Here is a 22997-nt window from a genome sequence, read left to right on the forward strand (position 1 = left end):
AACTTGAATGCCACCTCAACTCACCCAGCACCATGTGAGAACATCTGCTCTACTCCAGCCAGCCTGAACCCACTGTATTTACCTGTCTGACATGGCTGGACCGCCCTGGCCATGTGTGCGGTGAGGACAGCAAGGATCCAGAGATCTCTGCCAAGTACCTCCTACCACACGATCAAGACAGTGTGCTGTGTTACTGCAGGACGCTGAACCCAACATTTTGGGCCCTGTTTGATTTTCTTTAAGCTTCAAAACCTCCTAGAAAGTTAATAGTCTGTAAAGACCCAGGGTTCCAAAGAATTAAAATCACCACCGTAGGCCTGGTGAAGATAAACTCCATGGCATGTAAAGAAAGCAAGGAAGATACACTCAATGACCTTTTTATTTATTTTTTACCCTTTGAATATCAATAATAGCCTTGAACAGAATGACTCTTTATCAGGGCTCTTGACCCTTAGACTGGGTGGCCATCACAAAAGAAAGAATCAGGAATTGAAGGTGATTTTTATTTTATCTCATGTTCCTAGTAGGAGAATCTCACAAATTTCTATATGATGGATATCCTTCTGAAAGTTACAGGGTAATCTAGTGATTTTTGTCTCTATCTCTGTCTCTCTCTGTGTGTGTTAGCCATTTATTGAGCATACATTTCTGTATCCCCTCAAAAAAAAATCTATAAACTTCACTGTCATACAAGTTAAAAGGTGGAATGCAGATTCTCCTCAGGACTCCACTAAGCCTCGTGCTCCATGTCATTGTCCCCTCTGGAAAACATCCCCCCAAACATACCTATTTGCTCAGGATTTCATTTCTCCAAATTGTAGTAGACATGCTGCTAAGAAACACAGGCTCTGAAAATAGCCTCTCTGAAAAGAGAATTCCAAGTGCAACCACCAATTTTTTTATATACTAGTATATAAAGATAATTATTGTGACACGGTGAACAGTTCTTAAAAAGTGCTTATGTACTCTTGTGTGACTGATTAAAACTTTGGAAAAAGGAAGCTTTTTAAGTAGCAAGACGGTGCAAAACTTAGATATAATAATAGTAGCAAAGAAGTTGTGGGAATTGTCGGTGTGATTCATTTGTGAAATTGGTATATTTTTCCTACTAATTGGGAAGTTAGTTGCGTTCAAGTTTTGTGTTAAGGAGACACTGTTGTGGCACCCTTCTTTTAGCTTTTTATATAAATGGTTGGGCTGCTTTCTGTCCTGATAATTAGAAGCAGTTCATATGTATCTTGTTTTCCATGAAGGAGTAAGTGGTATTGATTTCATCATCATCATCTTTACAGGTAGCAGCAGAATACCTTTATTGAGCATCAGTGTGTACATAGCATCGTGCTAGACTAAGACAACCAGATGAATAAACTTTGGAGGCCTATTTCCTTTTCTTCCGACTCTATTTCCATAACTTAATTAGCCTCCCCAACCCAATTCTAATATGCATAATGACTTTAAGTATATTCCAGACTCAATCAGGTGGGGTTTTTTTTCCTTTTAAGTATTCTCAGGGCAGGGTAACACTACCTATTACATACATACACTCTGAGAATTTAGCACAGTTGGCTGCTGGCAACAGACTCAAAGATTTATTCCGTGTAGCTATTTTCTAGCCTGTTGGATGCCAGCCAGTTGCCTAATGGATCATGAGTGAGTCAGTTTCATTCAGGCTCTTAGCAAAGTCAATTTGTCCGGCAGCACACGGTTTTCTGTCATGTAGCGTCTCTGCCTGGCACTGCTGTGAGGGGCACAGTCTCACTGTTTCTACATCTCTAGATTCCAGCTGGGCTTTGGCCCCAGAAGTCTGGTCTATTGGGAATCAAAGTCCCTTCTAAAGAGGAAAAATGATGAAATGAAAGCTTCCTGGAAAAATTAGTCAGACTCTACAATTCCCCTGTCTTCAAAAGTGGGTCACAAAAATATCCGTGTATTAAGTTGGCTTAATATTTTTGTGTGCCATGAACAAGAGCACTTGTCTTTTGATTACTTCAGGCCCAATGGCCCTTTCTATTTTAAGCTGCAGAAAATTAGTGAAAGCAGGTACATCTGGAAGGGACTGAATAGCATTTGCTAAGAAACCCAAGTCACACCCCCATGTTGAAGAATCGATGTGGCTCCTTTTAAGGAAATCTGCCCAGTGTACGGGAAAAGGGACCAAGTCTGGGCAGGAGGAGAGATAAACAGTCCTGTATGCCCACCCCTCCAAGATTACCGTGCATGGAATTTCCCTGTGAGGGCTCATTGCACTGACATGTCCAAGTCCAGATAGGTACTTGGAAGTGGGATATCACCACACATGTCAGAGGTTTAAAATACAAGCAAATTATTAGGGACCTTGTGGAGGAGCGCCCCATCACTGAATGCTTTTGCTAGTAGCTGTATTGATTGGTTGTGAACAACCAAGAAGTCATTTTTTCTTTTTTAATATATTTTATTGATTTCAGAGAGAGGAAGGGAGAGAGAGAGAGAAACATCAATGAAGAAAGAGAGTCACTGATTGGCCTCCTGCTGCATGCCCCTGCTGGGGATCCAGCCCACAACCCGGGCATGTGCCCTGATGGGGAATCGAACTTCGATCTCCTGCATCATAGGTCAATGCTCGACCACTGAGCCATGCTGCCGAACAGAAGTCATTTTTTTCTGAAGGAAGATATTGGGGTTAAGGACTGCTGTTTGTACATACGCATAAACTTAGAAGAGGTTACATTATGCAAAAACAGATACATTATGCAAAAAGATTATTGTTTTAGCTAATGGCTCCAGGACAGCCTAATTTGTCTTCTCTATAGGTCAGTCTTAAGTGAATACTTTAGTTTTCAAAGAACTCACATTCTTAAACACCCTGCATTGGGAATAGAAGACAGAGGCAGCAGGCTTTCCTTTTAGCCAGCAGTCTCTAGTTGAGAAATCATTAGCCGGAAGGTGTCAGGTCTAAAAAAAACTGCAAAATTTTGATTCCCCTTGGGGAGACTGTGGTTTAACATATATCTCACTTCTGTTCGTTTTCTTCTATTTGATAAAGTAAAATCAGAATCTTGTGAACCACTGCGGACTAGGCAGAGATGCTCCTGTGGATAAGACAAGGGTTTGTTTCATTACCCATACACTGTATTTGTTAAAAGTATGCGAAAGACACCTTAGTTGCACAGACTGTCTGATTTTCTCTCGGATCCATTTTTGAAAGACTGTGCACAATGACACATGCCTCACGCTTGTCACTTTGCCCTCGCCTTTGGTTGGTCCCCGTGTAGCCTCGGCAGCGGGCTCTTGGCTCGGCCTCAGCTGTGCTTTCTTACCTGCTGTGCGCCTCACACTTTCTGCCAGGTAGAGGCTGGTGTTTGCTTTTCACTGGGGTTAGAGCGTCGTAACTCAATCTTCCATTCTGCCTTTCACCCCTAGAATCTATCTGGTTAAAACCCACATTTTAAAAATATATGTCCTAAATGATATCCAACACTTGTTAGTATCGATTATTATCATAAATTTAAATCCTAGATTGCAGATGTTCATTCTTAGACTTTGCCAATATCCTCATGTCTTTTTTCCCAGAGATGAGTGTTCCAATTTAAGTGTTTTCTTTTCAAGAGTTTTCAATATGTAACTAGTCTGACATTTCAGAGATTGTAGTATCCTTAATATTTAGTCTCATGAGGTGCTTCACTTTTTAAAAGTACTCTTTTCATTGTGTTTTTCCCTTGCTGACCCATCATTCCACTAGATCAGTTTCTTTTCTTTTTTTTTTCTTCTTTTTTTTTTTTGGTGCATGACTAATAACAAGAAAGTCTAAGCTCCGGTTTCATATTCCATGTTTTAATTGTATAAAGCAACTATGAAGACCCACACTGACAAGATCCTGAGCCTAAATGGAATTAGGTCATGTCTCAGAGAAATCATCTGTGAATCAAGCAAAACGTGTGGGTGTGCACACATGTGAAACAGAGCAGCTACACCAGCACACAGCCCACCACACTGATAACATTTCCCCCGGCAGCTCCTACACAGTGTCCTTGTAGTAAAATGAGAGGAGCTCCGAAGTATGTCTAGTATTCATGTTACAGATTAGGACCCTACAGCCTAGAGAGAACACATTATTTGCCTGAAATCCTGCAGAGCCCAGGTTAACTGGACTAGAACCCAGGCTCCCTCTGTGCTCCGAATCCAGCCTTTACTTTAAGCCAGCTCTGAACAGGACCTCAAACTCGGCCTAGCAATCAAGCGCTGATGATACAAAAGGAGAGGGCAGGGGAAATCTGAGTCGACCAGTCAGTCTTGAGATTCTAAAATTGGCCAGCCAGGTTGTGAATTCAGGAGTTGCTAAACAAAACTGGAGAGTGCCTGTGTATCTTTATCACAATTTTATGAGGAAGTGCAGAAATGAGTAAAAAGCAAAGCCATGGCACCTTCTGTACCTGGTAAAGGGAGACATCACAGAGCAGTTGGGGGAGAATTGGTTATAGGCAAAATGTTCCCTGTGGGATTAAAAAACAGAATTGTGAAAATCACAAATTGCTCAAGACCCAGTTTAAAGTTGGGTGACTAGATAGGCATTCTGTGATGTTGGGTAGTGGCACTCTGCAGGGCAAATGTGGGTCCCCAGATTCATGGTGTGCCCCCATGATCAGAAGTACCACTCCTTTTTTGTTAATTTTATTAAGTGCCAGCTACTAAAAATCAGATGCTTACAAATGAGAGTATTTCAATATTGAAGGAAGCAAGAGACTGTGTCCCATTATTTATTAAAATATAATGTCCAAATGAGGACATGATCAAACAACACAAACAGTCCAAGAGTGAAGCAAAGGAATGTCCACAGTATTTTAAGCCAGTGTCTGGATGCTAAAAATCAGACTGACTAGTCAATGAAAGTGACCACAAAATTAGATGATTTTGACCCAAAAGAATGCATTAGCCTCCTTTCCAACAGTGTTTGCCAGTTTTCCATTTCTGTGTTTCCCCTCTTCACCCCTAGCCCCATGTGGAAATTAAGATGGTTTTCCATTTGTTTAGTTTTAAAGAGAGAGATTTAAGTCACTGAACTATAATGTGAGGGGAACTGTTCCCATCAAAACTGACAGTCTCAGGGAGACAGGGAACATGAAAAACTACTCGTGTCTTAGAAAAGCTTTCCCGAGAGTTGGATCATATTGGATAATGTCATGATCCTCTTTACTTTCAAAGTTCCTTAATTACCTTAGAGAGGAAAAAAGATACAAGTGGTAGAAATCTTTTTTTTTATTCCTAGTGAAAAAAGAGCATAACACTCTTCAATGGAAAACCCTCCTGAATTTCTCAAACTGCTTTTCCTTGACATTTAACTCCTCTGTCAACAGAAACATGTGGGCTGTTCCCCATGTTAAAGAATACGAGAGTCTTGAAAATTACCACTGTTTCAGAAATATTGATTAGATTAAGCAGCTTTTCCTGCTTTTTCTGATTTTATCCATAGCTGTCTTTAAATTTATTTTTCACAAGTTCTTTGAAGACAAGAGGTAGGAAAAGTTCATGATTGTTTTCCAAAAACCTTCAAGTGCAAGGTAATCAATCTTTAAAGATTGTTTCATATGTCTGATTTGTGTACTTGGCGTAGGTAAATAGAATCAAAGTTCTGTAAACTGTAGAATTGCACTGGTGTTGCCTGCAATTCCATCTGTGGAGCCCTTTATTGCTACATTAAACATAAGAGCTAAAGTTCTTCATTGAAGTGGACTGAGGAAAATGGAAGTAGAATCATGTGGGCTGAACTTGTGTCAACCTGTTCTGTTGAAGAATTAGTATGACACACCAGAGGAGAGAGCCCTGGACTGGTCATCTCTCCAAGCTTTGCATACCTATAATTTTCATCATGGGTAATTTAAAGAGACTCTCAATTTAACTAATAAATGTTTCCTTCATATCCAAAGTTAACCATTCATTTTTGGCTTGAGCAAAATCAGAGGATTGCGTTGTGCCAAATACTTACTTCTTTGTTCTATAGGTAAGACCTTTAAAAAACTCTCTTATTGGCTGACATAATGATGTTGAACTACCCTCAAGTGTCAACACACTCTCCCAGGGCTGATAGAGTCCTCTAGAATAATTGCACACGGCAGTGAACTTTCAACTCAGTCCCATGACTTTTTAAAAGAGAGAGCTGATTACATTTAGAGCTGAAAAGAGGCCTGCATCCAACCTATATATATGTGAGCTGGAACTGGTTAGTAGGACACCAATCATAAGATATGGCATTCACTTAGAGTAAAACTGTATTACAAAAATAAATTGCAAAAGCAGATATGATTTTCATAAATTGGGGAAGTATGGCTCTGTTACTTTTTATAGCATCTGAATTACGGCTTAGACTTATTAAGAATTAGAAAAACAAATTTCAGTGCTGTCAATGATACCTCAGTACAATATGAAACTATCTGTTAGACATAAATGTGCTGAAGAGATAACAGCGGTTTTCAATGAGTAAACACATAAGTAAAGCACACAGAATAAAATCACTATTTTACATGGCATTCAAGGAACAGCTGGAAAACGGAAGAAGCCTAAAGGAGTGAAAGATCCAGAAGTATATATTGGTGACTCAGCTGGAGGGAAAGTTCATTACAGAAGAGTTATACGGGCAGATAGGATCTCCCAGCTCTCAAGTAGCTATGTGGCAATGTGCCCACGATCCAGCCTGGGAGACAGCACAGCTTAAGGTGTCATCGTAGCAGCCATACCCGTCTCTGATTGTGCTGGACAGAAAGCCCAGCTAGTAGAAAGTCTTAGGAAATAAGGGGCCTATAAATGAGCCCCGAGTGTCTCTAACAGGATAACGACAAAATAAAGGCCTAGGAGGTCAGCTAGGGACCTGGGTAAAAAGCAAAGGCGCCACTTCAGTTAAATTCAGGACGGCTTTTGTATGAGGAATGCTCACATTCTCTATGGCTCACTCTGCTTTACGAAGGCTAGTTTCAGAGAATCTCTAGTCTGTCTTTTTGGGATCAAATTTATCAAGGAAGTAAGATGATAAATTTACTCCATATACAGGTTTTACTTGGGTTTGACTTCATATAACATTAAAATCTTAGGGCTGGGAGTGGTGTCCTGAAGGCATTGAATCTAACCTCTAGCCTCAGGTAGGACTTCACCTAGAGAGACCAAGGAAATGTATTACCGACCTGAGCCATTCAGAGATAAGGCATAAACCTTCCTGGAAGAAATTCCACAACTGCCCTTATAAGTGCTTCCAGTGATAAAGACCCTAAAGCTGCCCCAAGTACATTTAGATGTGTTAATCTGTGTGTTAATCTGTTCTCTCCCCTTCATCCCTGTGAATTTGTATTTGGGCTCCCACTTCATAGGAGTGCACGTGTCCCATGGTTAGTTGGTTAGAAACTATGTTATGAGTAATTCTGCATGGATAAAACTGCCATGCAAGTGTAAGCAGCTCTGCCTTTAATTAAGTAATTATTAAAAATGGAACTTGTCTACTTCCTCCTATTCTGTAGTTGACAGTGATTGAGGCCTTGGTGTGCCCACGGTGGCACAGAAATGGCGTCAGTAAATTAGAGCAGTTGTCAGACCCAGATTCTGATTAGCGAAACAGCTTGCCTGGGTTAGTGATTAATGCGTTGTAAGGGATGAAATCTGCTCTCCTAGCGGAGTCACAGGAGAGCCTTGAGCAGAATAGATTTCTGTGGCATTTCTCCGATTGTGTGAACCATCTCTGAACTTCCTCAAATGCAGATGTAATTTAATATTGGGACTTGAAAAAAGAATGGAAAGATGACTTCGAATGTAAGAGAACAAGATTTAATGTAAGAACGTATTCAAATGCGTATACCTCCGCTTCTAAGGATTTAATAGTTCAAGTTATTGAAAAAAATTTTTTTACTGACAACTTCATTATGATGTAACATATCGTAAGATCCGTCCTTTCAAAGTGTACCATTCACTGCTTCCAGTGTATTCACAAAATTGGGCAACCCACCATCACTGTCTACTCCCAGATCATTCCGTCACCCCCAAACAACACTCATACCCGTAGAGGTCACTCCCCATTGCCTCTTCCCCACTCCCCCCATTCAAGTTATGTTTGAAGGTGTTCTGAGTAGAGCTACACATCTGTGGTTTATGTTTATAGCTAGTGATTTTTTTATTAATTAAAAACAATTTATTCCACATATATGGTAGTATATATAATTTATTAGAATGTTTTATTTCATTTTCACGAATAGTAAGATATTTTACTATGTATAACTGATGAAATAAATTTAACAGTATTATGAATGAAATGAAAGAGCTAAAATGAATGATTTTATCTAACTCAAAATTGATATAAGCAGGAAATTAAATTATCTAGGTAGATCAGATGAATTATCTTAAAGAAGCAAATTAATTACCTTTCCTCTAATGTACAAACTGTTACATAAATTGTAATCATATAAATAGAACTCAGATCAGGTAATTACTTTTTAAAAATCTGTATCCCTTTTTACTTATTCAACAAATACTTCCTTGTCACCACTAATACAGTAATCCTTATTCTGTTCACCTCTACTAATTGGTACTTTGGGTGTACCCTGCACATCAGCTAGGAGAATGGAGTTAAAGTTTATCTCTGTGAACAAAAGGGCTCCATAAGTTATTTGATGAGGCACAAAGGGAACATGCAATTTACATAAGTAAATATACTGTACACATTTTAAAATAACCATCACCATTCAATTTAGGATTCTCTATGCTCTTGCCCTCCCTCCTTCCCAAGCTCAGTCCAGCCTTCTGGAGCCTAGACCACACTGACCTGCTCTCCCTGGAACTGGCTTTGTCCCTTCGTGGCTTTGGATCTTGATTCAAACAAGTCCTCTCCTATGGAAATTTACAGCTCGCCCACCCACCTCCCACACCACCCTACCCTTTGCTTACGTAGATACTCCTCCTTCAGATCTCACCTGGTGGTGCTTCCCCTGGGAAGCTTTTTTCAGCTTTCCAGATGAGGCCTGGCCCCTGTTTGTGTTCTCAGAGCACCATGCTTTCCGCAAGTAACATTCATGATCCTACACGAATCTCCTTTATTTTCCAAGATGCAGCAAACATCAGGAACCACTGGCTTAACTGTGTGACACACACACACCCTCGCGTGCTCAGTGTGTGTGTACTAATGATCCAATAGTTTTTCAGAAAATCTGCATTTTTAGACTTTCCATGAAGTCAGACCTCACTTCCTCTTGAGAATTCAGAATTTTTTTTTTTGACACATTAGTACTGTGAGATTTATTCTCCATGTTTAAATCAAGAGGCAAAAATCCCAAGAATGATAACTTGTCAGTAATTGGTCAGTTTTCACTGTTAAAAAAACAAACAAACAAAAAAACACAGCATCTTTCTCTCAGAAGAATGACAGTTCAGTGCTAGAGGAGACATAATGACTAATGGGCCAACATATGTGAAAGTGATTTTTAAATATTAATTGTTATAGTCTTTCACTTGAGTAATTCTGATTCTTCTAATCTCATTAAACTCCTGATTTCTCAACTTACTAAAATTTATTTTGAAATAGACAAAGCTGTCAACTAAAGAGAATGTGCTCAATTAGAAGATTATTCACTTTGCAAAACTTGACAAAAATTATAATTATTTATCAATTATCACTTTCTAAATTAGCTATATATTTTACTGTTTCTTGCTATGAAGGATTTAAGGTATTATACTGTCCAACATTCAGGTGCTTGAACAAAAGGAAAATGTGAATGGTGCACTTTGATAAAGGGACCCACCTGAATTGAAACTCTCCCAAATGTCTTTGAAAGTCTATAAACTGACTTGTGCTACCAAGATCATGAGATTACAAAAATGACATATCCTTGAGAATCCCTCACAAAATAAATCAGAGTGCTAGGAATTGGATTTTCTCTTTTCCCAGAAATCAAGCATGCTTCTAGGATGATTTTTTCTAAGACTAACAACTTCTCATCACTGAGACTTGGTTTGCATACCTAATATAAAAAATGGAAAATCTTCGAAAAAGGAAAGGATATTTCAGGAAAACATGTCCCAAGGGCTCTCTTTAAGGCACTGACCAATCACCACCCACATCTGAAAAAAATGACTCTACTGTGTCACTTCCAGAAAGCACATGGCAAACTGTGTGCTTCTACAAAGCATGTGGGGCTAGGTTCAGATGTGCCCGGTGGCCATAGATGAATCATACAAGCATGAAAATCAGGTGAACCTGCTGAAACCAACAGCAGCCTGTATTCAGGCATCTTTGTTGGTACAGATGAATTTTCAGTATAGAATGGATTAATGGATGTTACGAATGTTGGTAATGTTTTCAGTATTATTGTGAATTTTTTACTTGCAAAATTATCAGTCAGCTCTTGGAACATGAGGAAGGGAGGAATGAAAAGCAAGAGGTGAATTATAAGGTTGCTTAGGCTATTTTAATGTCTTACAGTCCTATTTTTGTCTTTTTATTTTTTTCCTCTCTCTGATGGGTGGACTTTTCAACAAAACTGCAAGCCAGCAAAAAACTGCAAGACAGCTAAAAGTGCAAATTTGAGTTTGTACCTTAAATGAATTAATAATTTTAAGGGGTAGTATTTAATTATATTTTTATTTGTTTACAGAAATATTTTTATATTTGGATTTCCTAAGTAATTATCTTGGTTAATGGATGGGAGGGGGTTCAGAGAAAATGTATGAAGATGAAAGGCATTCCCACCTCTCTGGCCTTACTGTCTGGCCTGAAACCCTACAGTCTTTGAGCCAATTTGAGCTTGAACACAAACAATATTGCTCAGGGCAGAGGAAGCAGGGTTTTGCCCTGACCTCTTTGGAGTCTTAAAATTTTCTCTTCTCAGTTGTCCTATAGTGGAGCAAATAATCTCATAAATACTATTAGTTTTGAAACATCCTTTCATCTCTTCAATTGCCCAATTGATATGAGGAATGCTTTGATCTTTTTTGTCTCATGATATTGTTGATGATTTTATAAATACTTATTATTTTCACAAATATTTCACTTGGGCTATCATGCCATATTTATAACTTTCTTACATGCAAAGAGATACAAATTATTCTGATTCCTAGACTTTTCTAGTGGGATCTAAGATATCAAATTGGAAGTGAGAAAAATCAATAAAGTCAAATAAAATTAATATTTCTGCCCCAATAACAATAGGTCATAAAAAATGTGTTCATGAAGGTACATGCAAAGTGTACTCCTTGGTTTAGCATTCTTCATTGTACATCTGATACCATCTCAAAAAAAATAAAATAAAAAGGGAAGGGGCATGTGGCGGGAAAAAAATGAATTTTTCATCAGCTGTGTATCAGTTGTATATCTTTGAAGTAGCAATATTACTTGGAATAAAATAAAGAATTTTTCCTACTACATAAACACAAGTAAATAAATCTTAAGACACACAGAAATCATTGCACTGTATTACTTTCTCTTTAACTTCTACATTTTTTTCTTTAGAGAGTTTGGGGATTGATGAGTACTTTTTTAAGTAAGAGGCAGTTCTAATTCATTTTTTAAATAAAATTCATTAATAAAATTCATTGATAAAATTGTCTTTTTTGATAAATTGATGGGTAAAGAAAATATTTCCTTTTGGTCAGTCTACTCACAGGAAGGACGAAATAGAAATGAAAACCTGTTATATTCTTATTTATAAACAGGGCATAGCTTTTTAAAAAAAAATAGTAATAAAGTTTATGCTCTAGTTTTTAATGTGGAGGCTTTCAGACAATTAGTGGCTAAATACCTTTTGTTGTCATTGAGATAGTGTTACAACACGTTCAGCCTTTGAAAAAGCAGCATCTTCTCTTGGGAAATGCAGATGGTCTTCACTCTACTGTCTCTCTGACCCCTTTGCACATGGTAATTTCAGATACCATCAGCAAAAATGGACTGTGCTGAACAAGCACTTATAAACTAATGGCTCTGCGTAGGACAGAGCTGTGGCCCTTTAATAGCAAAGAATGATGCAGAGGGAATGAGTTAGTTTAACAAATTGCCAGTTACCCATCAGTCCTCTAAGCAGAAGAATGATATATGCAAGGTGTGCTAAAAAGAATGTTTTTCTTTCTTTTTTTTCTCCCTGTTCTCTATCTCCTGTTACTCTCTGGAGAGGCAGTAAAAGTGGGGGAGGGGACATATTCAATAAAAAGTATGACAAATTGGTGAATTTTTAACAGTGATTTGTTGAGCTGGATTAAATGAATTTAGAGTTGAATCTTCAAAATGATCATTTCTTTTTTCAAGGGTTTTTTGTGTGTGTTTTTATAATCTAAGATGTTACTAAATTGTATAAGTAACTTTACAGAAGGCACAATGAAAGAAGTTTTGTATAATAGACTAGAAGATTAATCTGCATGACACACATATTTAGAAAGAAGTACTTACATATGTTATGATGTGACAACTGTAAAACAAATAAACAAACAAAAGTAGTCCAAAATCTATGTTAAAAGGCAAGATCTGATTTCCCAATGCTCAAACCAGTTTGTGATTTGAGAAAAATGGGTAAGTATTGCTTGCATTTCTGTACATAAATTTGATTATTTCATGCTTTATTTTGCTATACTGTCATGAAATTAATGGAACATGTTCAAGTAGTTCTGCTTGGAAAACATCACTAAACTATAGTGTTCTTCAATTCATGGCACAAACAAGCTTATATTTATCACTTACAGGCAAGTTTTATTGGTCCTGAAGCATTTAGCCACCCCCACTCCCATTCATCTGCTGATGGCCAATAAAAGCTGTAGGAAGTCTCTTTAATGAAATTAGTAATCTGTGGGGACAGAGATGCAGTTAAATGCCTGTCATTCTAGAATTGTGATCATTTGGAATATGCTTTTTATAGCCATTGAAAATATTAGCTTGACTTAACAAAATGTAGGGTTGTTCCTATTGTGAAATATATTTTAAAATTCTGAACACAAAAATATTTTTACATAGCCAAAATAAATTTTTTGAAAATATTTAATAAGTTATAGCTTTTAGGAATAGCAATCAGCCTGTGATTAGTGACCACATTTCTTAATCGGCTTCTGGTGTATTTGACAAAAACTGCTGAAATGGAAAACTTTTGCTTTAGACTTTCACAGAAATAGAAACCTATGTGAGGGACATTAGGTCTTTTTCCCACCGTGAGAGGGACCCCCTCTTGCTCTGCTCTGTATTCCTGTCCCAGTGTGTCCCAGGTACAAACTGATGAATGAGAACAGATGCTCGAAATTAAGGTTAAGATGTAGCATGTTTGTGGTCTGTAAAAATCATGTCAGGTCTTGTTTAAATATGAAAATTGTTGAGTTTAGCCCAAACCACCAACATCGCTGATAAATCATTTAATCTTCTCCTTAAAAATCATAGAACCTCAAATTTGGAAGAAATCTGGAATCGTTTGAGGCCTAATCCTATCCCTCTTTGCTGTGAGTCCCACTGAAGAAAAACTGTCAACTAGTCTATGCTTTCTTTAGTTACGGAGAAATGCCCAGCTTACCAAGGCTTACCCACTTAAGCTTGGTTTAAGCTCTACAAATTGATTCATATATGCAGCTGAAAGTCTATCTTCCTGTAGCTTCCATTAATTCGACCCAGTTTCTACCCCTTAAATACAGAGTGGGGCAAAAGTAGGTTTACAGTTGTTCGTATGGAAATTATACAATAATTAATAGTAATACGAGAATAAACTGTGTTTTGCATACTCACAGCCCTACACCTAATTTTGCCCCACCCTGTATATAAACATTTCATGTGTCCAACTTTGATATGTTTGAAAACCAATACCATTTCCCCACACCCTTCTGCGACCAACACCAATTTCATCTACTTTCTTTCTATGGTAATATTTGAGCTTCTTAACCAAGCAGACCTCTGTCCTCTGAGTAAATTACATTTTGCCAGTGTCCTTTCTACTTTTTTTTCTCTGAAGACTTGTTTTCTGTAATGACGGGGTCAGTGGCATGCACGGTAGCTAAGTGAAGGGTGGGTAAGATGCCCAGACTTTTCCACCTCTTTTCTGGGCCTCGGCTTCAGGGAGCCTGCTGGCTGTGCTGGTAGCGCAGGGCTTGAAAAGTGGCCTCTGAGCCCTTCAGCTCCTCTTGGCCCACAGTGCTCAGGAGTCCCTCCTACCCTGCGGAGCTCCTGCTGAGGGCAGAGCGGTTCTGTTGCAAATTCAGCCTCACTTGGAGACTCCAGAGGTGCTTTTACCTCCACAGAATAGTGAGCCCGATAGACCTGGAATATAGATGAAAACCTGACTTTCAGAATTTGGGCATTACCTCGCCCTGGGCTGCTTGCAGCCCGAAAGCAAGCCTTTCCATTGGCAGGATTATTGACTCCTTAGTTATTATTGCCTTGGACTTGAAGCCTGAGACCATCAAAGCACAAAGAGGCAACAGAGTGTGAGCGTGTATGTGTGGGATATATTTTGTTAGTTTGAAGTGAGTTTTGATTTGAAGCCTGCCCTCGCCCTCTTGGGTTCAATCACAACAGAAATGAAGTAGAAATCCCTGAGGTACAGCAGCAATATAGTAGCTAGTAATTGTAATCTTTTTGATAAATTCAGTTTCAGGGCTGAATGAAAACAATACAGCCTCGTGGTTTGTTTTTATGACTGTGTGTGTGTGTGTGTGTGTGTGTGTGAGACAGAGAGACAGAGAGACAGAACATCTTCTTAGCAAAGGAAACACTTAGAATGCCATATACTGGTTAGAGTTGCCTGATAAATTACAGGACACCCAGTTATATTTGAATTTCTGATAGACACTAGATAATTTGTTAGTTTATGTATATCTGTAATATTGCATGGGCATGCTTACACTAACAAGTATTTATTATTTATAGGAAATTCAAATTCAGTTTGTTATCCTGTATTTTTATTTGTTAAATCTGCCCATCTTGTTTTCAAGAGGGGCAGGACAGCTAGTGAGTCTGGAGCTGGTTTGGGAACTGGACTCCTCCTCCTAGGAAACTGAGTCTTAGCAGGGTGTCTTCTAACTTTTAAGAAATGAAGACTATCATTTATTAAACTTCAGCAAGAGTCTCATTCCTTCTTGTAACCCACAAGGCAAGGAGTCTGGAGTCAAACACAGGGGAAGCATCTAGGATTTTCCTTTTCCAGGGTCTGTGGCTGAGTCAGACAGATGGTTTTACCAGTGGTCAGGAGTGGAAGGAGCCAGACGGCCGGGGGAAATGATAAGGAAGAGAGTGCTCTCCACGCCAGGAATATCAAGTTTATCATTAAACACAAAAGCTGTGGTCCTAGGTTATAAATTAGAGAAGGGAAAAGAAAGAATGGGATTATTCCAGCAACCCGAACATGTAGAGGCTGGGCAGTGGACAGGATGGGGAAAGATTGGCCTGATTTTAAGCCACAAGGACAAAGTAGACACTCAGGGATGTAAAGGATATGAGTCGAGTAAAGAGGAATTTGCTTGCAGAGAGATGAACTAGCGAAACGAGATAAACTGGGCTGATAAAACTGATCCAAAATGAGGTTTGCATACATATAGCATATGGTATTCACAAATACTAAATTTGTCTCTAGTGGATCAGAGCTGATACTAAGGTAGTAAAACCACAGGTTTGTGACTCTGGGGAAAAGCCCATCTTGGGTGAGAAATTTGCCAAGATTTTCAAATGTTATTTGTATTTACAAATAAATCATTCGTAAGTAGGCATAGACGTATCTGAATATTTTATCTCTCCTCTAACTTTTCTTTCCACTACTAGATAAACGAGACTTGTAAGTATCTGAGTAGACAAACAAGCAAAAAAAAAAAAAAACCTTTCTTAATTTATCTGAGACACTATGCTCCAGAACAAGTCAAATGGGAAAAAGCTTCTATGTGTATAATGGTCACTTGGGTTTTTTAAAGTTAAACCTGAAATTAAGAGCTTTAAGAAGTGTGTGAGTATGTATAAGCATGTGCAGATATGTATATAATTTCCCAAGAGCATAAGATTATGAAATAACAATAATTTAAGAAAAATTTGAACAACATTTTCACTTAAGAATGTGAGCCTTTAATTACGATGAACGTTGCAGACCCTCAAAAAGATTCAGAAAATCCCTTCATAGCGGTCCTTGAGACCTAGAGATTGAAGTCATAAGGAAGGATGGGAGGTTTACTTTTAGAATTTTAAATTTTCTCAAATATCCTATCAAATATTAGTTTTAGTTCTATAACTTAAATTCAGTTGGTCATTAAATCTCATAGTCAAAATTAATTCCGTAAAATAGGAAATCAACAGAAAGCTTTAGAAATAAATCTTTTTGTTTTCTTTGTAGATAAATGCTAATGAATTGTTATCAAAGTTAATATAATTTCAGTTTTTTAGTTTACAAACTCCTATTGTAACATCAAGTTTTTATTTCTTTTTATTCCAACGTTATCTGAATATTCTGGAAAAATAAAAAGCAATCCATATATAGAGAAAGCAATACGTTTTAAAGTAAAGTGCATTTTGTGCTTGGATGCAATGCTTATTCATTACTTGATAAATGATACTTTCAATTCAGTTAATTAGAATAATTCATAACCAATGATTAAATATAGCAGAATAGCCATTGCATTTCTATGAAATAAACATGCATTGTTCTATTTATATTGACTAGTAGTAGTAGTAACAAAATGTTACCTAAATTCAGTAATAATAATGTTCTAGGGTAAGAAAACTGTACAAATGTAGGAGCTAGATTCTCTTTCTAATCTTTTGTCATACCCTTGAGAGGACAAGAAGAACAAATGTCACTATAGCAAAGGGCTTCCTCAGAAGGAAAAAGCTAGTCAGAGATGGTTTCAATTAAATTGAATGTGAAATAAAGTGTTACCTTGACTGTTCAGGCAATCACACACATTTATGTTTCATGGCCAATAATATTTAGAATTATATGAGTGAATTTCTCTACTAAATGTTAAAATATTTCAACTTTGAATTTTTTTATTAAAATTATATTACAAAAAAGATTTAAGTACAGCTCCTTGGTGTTTTGAAGCTATGCACTTCAACAAAACAAAAAACACATAAATAAAAATATGTCTAAAAAGTACATGCTATTTGTGTTTTGTTTCTTTTAGGAGGAATGTAGTTTTTGTTATATTAAGTTGTTGCCACAGCTCTCTTTCAGAAAATTGAGTTTCTATCTTAAATAATACTAGTCCAAGTTTTAAAATAAGAATGTCTAAGACTATTAAATAGCTAGAGACTCTCTTCCTCCCACCCCCAATAGCTTCTGAAATTGTAAGTACAAAGGATTTGTGTGTTTTTTAAGCTATGAGGCCCCTTTTAAATAAAATATTCTTTCATTACCGTAGTGACATTATTCATAATAAACTCCTAAAGGTTAAATTTTACTTACATTAAAAAAACAAACTCCTAAATAAGCTTTCATTTCCTAATTTATATTATTTTACCGTATCATGATCTGCAATAGTTTTGGTGATGTTCTTAAATATTCTTATATTTGCCTCTAATAGAGTTAACACAGATTATTGAAAAAGGCCTCTGAAATAAAGCAAGTACAAATAATGAATGGGGGGGGTAGCTTTTTCCCTGATGTCTCTGGAATCATGATATTGAGGGTTCTGAATTACAGAAGTCAAAGGTCTTTCAGAGTCTGACCTCACTGGAGAATTTTTAACTGGAGATCCATGGAATAACTGTGAATTGGCTTCAGAGGAGGGGGGGTCCATGAAATCCCAAAATTGGACCCTGGCTTTTTTATTGACACATACAAACAAAAAGCCATAGCCTTCCGCAGATTCTGAAAGAAGTGTATGGCCCTCAAAAATAATAGTTAAGAACCACCCTTTAAAATTCTTTAGTGGTGTCTTGGAAAGCTCAGGGACTTTGTTATCAGAGTTTGAATCTCAACTGAAATTTTTCATCTGTAAGACCCTGGCACACACTTTAGTCTCTTTGAAACGTTTACTTTCTGATAAGTGGGAGAAATAATACAGAATTTGCAGATTATTGTGAGAGCTTTATAAGGTCATGTATATTTTTTCCCTGCACATTGAAGTCACTCAATAATTATTTCCTTTTTCTCAATATCTTTCCTTAGAGATGATAGACATAGTTAAAGCAACTAAGTGTTAAATTGAGGTTTTCTCCTCTGCTGCTCATCACACGTGGGTAGATCTACTGCTGCACTGGAGCTGGTTCTCCAAGCAGCTCTCCACTGTGGGTTTTTTAATAGAAAGCAGCCACATCAGCTGCAGTATGGCCCAAGGTGACACTTGACATTTATATGGTGACTTTTTAATAAAGTAATTTAATTTATTGCCTTTTCTTTTTATTATGGAAAAAACAACTGAAGAATGTTGACTGGCCTCTGTGCTGAAGCTTCCCTTTCTGCCTGCAAAGCTTTTCTCAAGGACATGAAACAATCTTCCTAATGACTTTTCATTGATTTCTTGACATTTCTGCTCAATGTTGACTGCTTATTTTTAGGAAACAAAGGATGCTAAGCTAAAAATGTTAATGGTGCATTTGAAAGCACAAAGTTCAATATTTTAGTCACGTCTCTTACACGCACATAAATAGTTTGAAAAGCTACATAACCATTTGCTCTGTGCCTCAGTTGTCTTATCTTCCTGCAGAGAGAAATATAAAATTCTGTGATCCTCAGATTTCTTCCATAGCTTTAACTTATTTTGAACAAATCAGTGATTTATACAATATTTCAAATCTTAAATAAGTGAAGATAAGAGTTGGCATAGTAAAAATCTACTGAATAGAGAAGTGACTGATGAAAATTAGGCAGCTCTATATTATAAATTCTTACTCCAATTTTGAAGTCCTTTGCCATTAGTAAGCACTTTAATTATACCTGCCACTCTGTTTATAGCATTAGTTTTTTTTTTAGGGTGAATATGTACAGCAGTCTGATTAGATGATCCTTATATGTAACTTCACCTAAAGGAAGCTGTCTCAAGTTAGCTATTTAGAATAGTCCACTTTTGTAAGAGTTGTTCACTTAAACTACTTGGTTTTCAGGATTTAACTTTCAATTAGGGGTGCTACCACAAGACCCATTTTTAAAACTTTCTTGTGGGTGATTTATATGTTATGTGAAAATGAGTTTAAAGAAAATTACCAGTCAACAAAATGAGGCACATTTCACATGTCCCTGGAGATAACTTCTCATTTTATATAATATATGTGTCTCTCATAAATACATGTTTTTCTTTCTTTTCCCCTATCTCTTTGCTGACTATAATCAATTTTTAAAGGAACTAGTGGTATTAATATTGCACTGAGGTCAATCAGCAATCTTATGCAAATATTAAATATCGTGCAGGCATCATAACTAAATTTAGCATTTCATTTGGAATAGTTCCCGCTGTCATAACTTCTCAAACATGTCTCTAACTTAGTGCATTTATATTTGTATATGCATTTACATGCACATGCATAATTTCTCTTACTTTGCTTCATAAAGAAATAAATGAGGCCATTTTTTTAACTTTGAGATTATTAATACATGAAAATTAAATTATTTTCTTAAAATAATTTAAGAAGGAAAATGAGACTAATTTGAACGGAAGTTAAATAGCATTCATTACAACCCTGCAGCATGGGTGGTCACATCATCAAATTTCTGACAACTTTCCTAACTTAGGCTAAACTATTCGGGATCTGTTTAGTTTTCTAGTTCTTAGGAAAGCTAACTAAAACGATAACCTTTTTATTCTGAAAGAGACAAAGGAATACTAAATAATGTGGAATGAGCATTTTCCCTGAGTTTAGACAAAAATAATATCAATTTGACCAACATTGGCCTCCTGTGTTCTGCTAAGAAAGCATAACCTAAAAGTAACATTGTAAGAGTCATTCCTCGACATATAGTTTACAAACAGAGGCAAATATTCAGAAAGTGACACTTTGTGGAAGAAGGAAGAATATGGCTTCTCTAATAGCCTGTGGAAAGAATTTCAATTTTTGTTGTTTGCTTCTCTTTAACTTCCAGATCAGGTGTGTAGCTCTGGAATGAAAGGATCATGAGATGGAACCTTTAGTGGATCCATCGTTGTCTTTGCAGTCAACCGGCCTTGGAATTCCTCTCCACTTTGTGTGTGGTGCTGAGAACAAAGGCATGCTGTTCAACCTTTTAGCCTCGGTTTCTTCATCTGTGAAAAGGCTTAAATGTTACCTATTTCTTAGGATTGCTGTGATGACTACCTGGCACACTGCACTTAATGACCGTCAGTCTTCCTGTTCTTTGCTAAGAATTGTGTTGCCTTTACCAGGTAGATAACTTCTGAGTTCTCTTCAGCATTGATTTCTCCTCCAAAAAGGGGGGGGGGGGGATCAGAAAGAATAAAAGCAGAAGACACGCCTTTACAATTTACAATGGACATTATCAGCGTCAGATACCTAATGTCCTAGATGAATCTGATTTCTACTTCAAAGTATAAGATTCCTGGAGAAAATGGTACAGTGTTTTCATATAAAGAGGAAGCACTTAGGAAGAATATATAGTGTGCAGAGAACTCTCCCATCTTTGCCATCATGAAATGTCTTCTCTCTGCTTCTCATTTCTTTTGTGTTTTTCCCTTGACCTACCTTGACGATCACCATAAAGCCAGAACTTGATAGATAGCACGCTCAATGGAAATGGTAGTTGTGAGCATATTTAACGTGCCTCTTTGGTGTTTAACTCCTTGTTTCGCTGGGATATATTTTATGCTGGGTCATGTTTCTAGAAATATGACCATTAAGAATGGGTAGATTTATTTCTCCTACAATAAGAAAAGCAAAAGAGGAGTTGTATTCCCAGAAAGATGACTAATTTTTACGATTTCCCAGTATGTTGGATATTGCACAAGAGAGTTCACCTGAGTAAGCAGCAAGCCTGACATGGCCCTTTCCCTTATATTTTTCTCTTTGAGCCATTAATGACTCTGATGTTTCAGTCTCCTACACTTTGTAGAAACCATACCCCAAACAGAACTTTGTAGACCTTAGTTCTTCTAGCATGTGAAAGAACCAAGGTGGTCCCTCTGACTTTCATGCTTCTGAGACAGAAAAGGGCAATGTAAAGATGATAGTCTAATTTAAATTGTTACGATCTTTTTTTTAAATAAAAAAATATATATTGATTTCAGAGAGAGGAAAGGAGAGGGAGAGAGATAGAAACATCAATGATAAGAGAGTCATTGATCAGCTGCCTCCTACATGCCCCCAACTGGGGATCAAGCCCGCAACCTGGGCATGTGCCCTGACCGGGACTCGAACCGCAATCTCCTGGCTCATAGGTTGATGCTATACCGCTGAGCCATGCCGGCTGGTCTTACGATCTTTCTTTATTTTTAAATTTAATTTCCAGTTTGTATGATATTTTAGTGGGAATTTGCTGTAAAGAATTTAGTAGCCTTATACAGATTAATAACCAGGCCTATTTGTTGTTATTTTTTGACAAAAGAAGTTGAAGGTAGGGATTAAGAGAAGTGTGTTGGGGAATTTAGCATTCTTTTCCCAGTTAGCCACAACTGTACATGTTCTTCAACTTCTGAATAATTTTTAAGAAACTTATCTCTTATTTTAAATTATGCCTGAGGAATTGGAAATGCTACACATAGCAAGTTCTATATTTGGAATCGTACAGATCTATGTCAACCTCATTAAAATGATTACTTCTTATCTAACTTGGAACATATCATTTTTAACTCATTAAGTCATCAACTTTAGCTGAACATTGAGGGTACATTCTCTTTGTTATTTTGATTAGAAACTGTCCCTGATTATTTTTAGGGTAGTGATGGTCAAGACATGAATGCCACCCCTGGTAGTTCTTGTAATCACTCGTGTTGTGTTAGTGATGGATTCCATCTGTCTGGACCTCTGCTCTTGTGGTTCTGTGATCTAAGAACAGTTGGAACTGTGTCCTGACCTCATGTTGTACCTACTCTCAGAGTTTGTTGTAAAATAGAGCAAAAGTTTCAATAAAGTAGATATATTTCTTATCTTTAGAATTGAACCATTGGTGACTTCTTTCTCAGGGTTGCTAATATGGTCAGCAGTGTCATCCTTAGCATGGAGCACTAGTCCCACAAGTCGGAAGACACACCTCACTTCCTACTCTGTCGCCATCTCTCTTTTGACCTTTCTATACACTTGGTTTACCTGTCTCATCTACAGACTGGGATTCCGGGAGCATAGATTATATTGCCCATTTAACAGATTGCATTTCCTGAGACTTTCAATTTCTGTAACTTTCCTTGTTGCCATGTCATTATTATTATTGTTCTGCATGGGAAACTCCAACTTCACTGGATTTGGAGCTAGACTTTACCATAAATTGCAGGTTTTCAGCCCAATATGGTACATTAAATAGGAAGGAACAAACCAAGGAGAGTAACCACCTTTCACGTGAGCATCAGAAGTCCTTGCAATGGCTGTAAACCCTCATGTGACTGTCTAAATACATCACAAAACTGTCATTCCAGACCTTCCTAATTGAATTGAACTTCAGATTCATGGTTAGGTCCCCAGAAGAGCTAAGTTCTCACAGATTAGATACTTTCTAATCTCTCCTTCCCTCCTGCATATCCATCATCACACGACTTTTTTGCTGTTGTTGTTTTCTTTTTCTCCAACATTCTGGGTAAGTTCTTTTTATTTTTTCAGTATGTGCAGCCAACATTTTCTGTAGATATTACTATGGGTCTGCCAGTGCCTACTCCTGACTTCAGAAGAAATATTTTGACACTCTACTTTCATTTATAATGTCCATCTGTTCATCCATGTGTTCTGCCTGTTCACCTTTGAGCAACAAAAATATGTCATTTACAACTAAAATAATTCACAGATGAAACGGTCTTCAAATCTTCAAAGCAAACAAACATACAAGCAAAAACGGAAAACAGACAAAATTACCAAGCATATATTTGGAGGGTTGAATTTATCAAAGGATAAAATTGAATTTAAAAAAATTTAAATAGTAATCATGTATTCTAGTAGTATTAACTAATGAACTTACTTATCTTCAGTCTTAAAATATTTG

The 22997-nt window shown here is 37.2% G+C and overlaps 1 protein-coding gene across 9 annotated transcripts in view; it reads left to right on the forward strand.

Moving 5' to 3' along the window:
• NRG1 (neuregulin 1) overlaps positions 1 to 22997 on the forward strand; it is an 882008-nt gene that overhangs the window by 814826 nt on the left and 44185 nt on the right. The gene's annotated exons all lie outside the window — the stretch shown is intronic.

The sequence above is a fragment of the Miniopterus schreibersii genome (assembly GCF_964146895.1).
Source record: "Miniopterus schreibersii genome assembly, chromosome: 2".
NCBI lineage: Eukaryota > Metazoa > Chordata > Mammalia > Chiroptera > Miniopteridae > Miniopterus > Miniopterus schreibersii.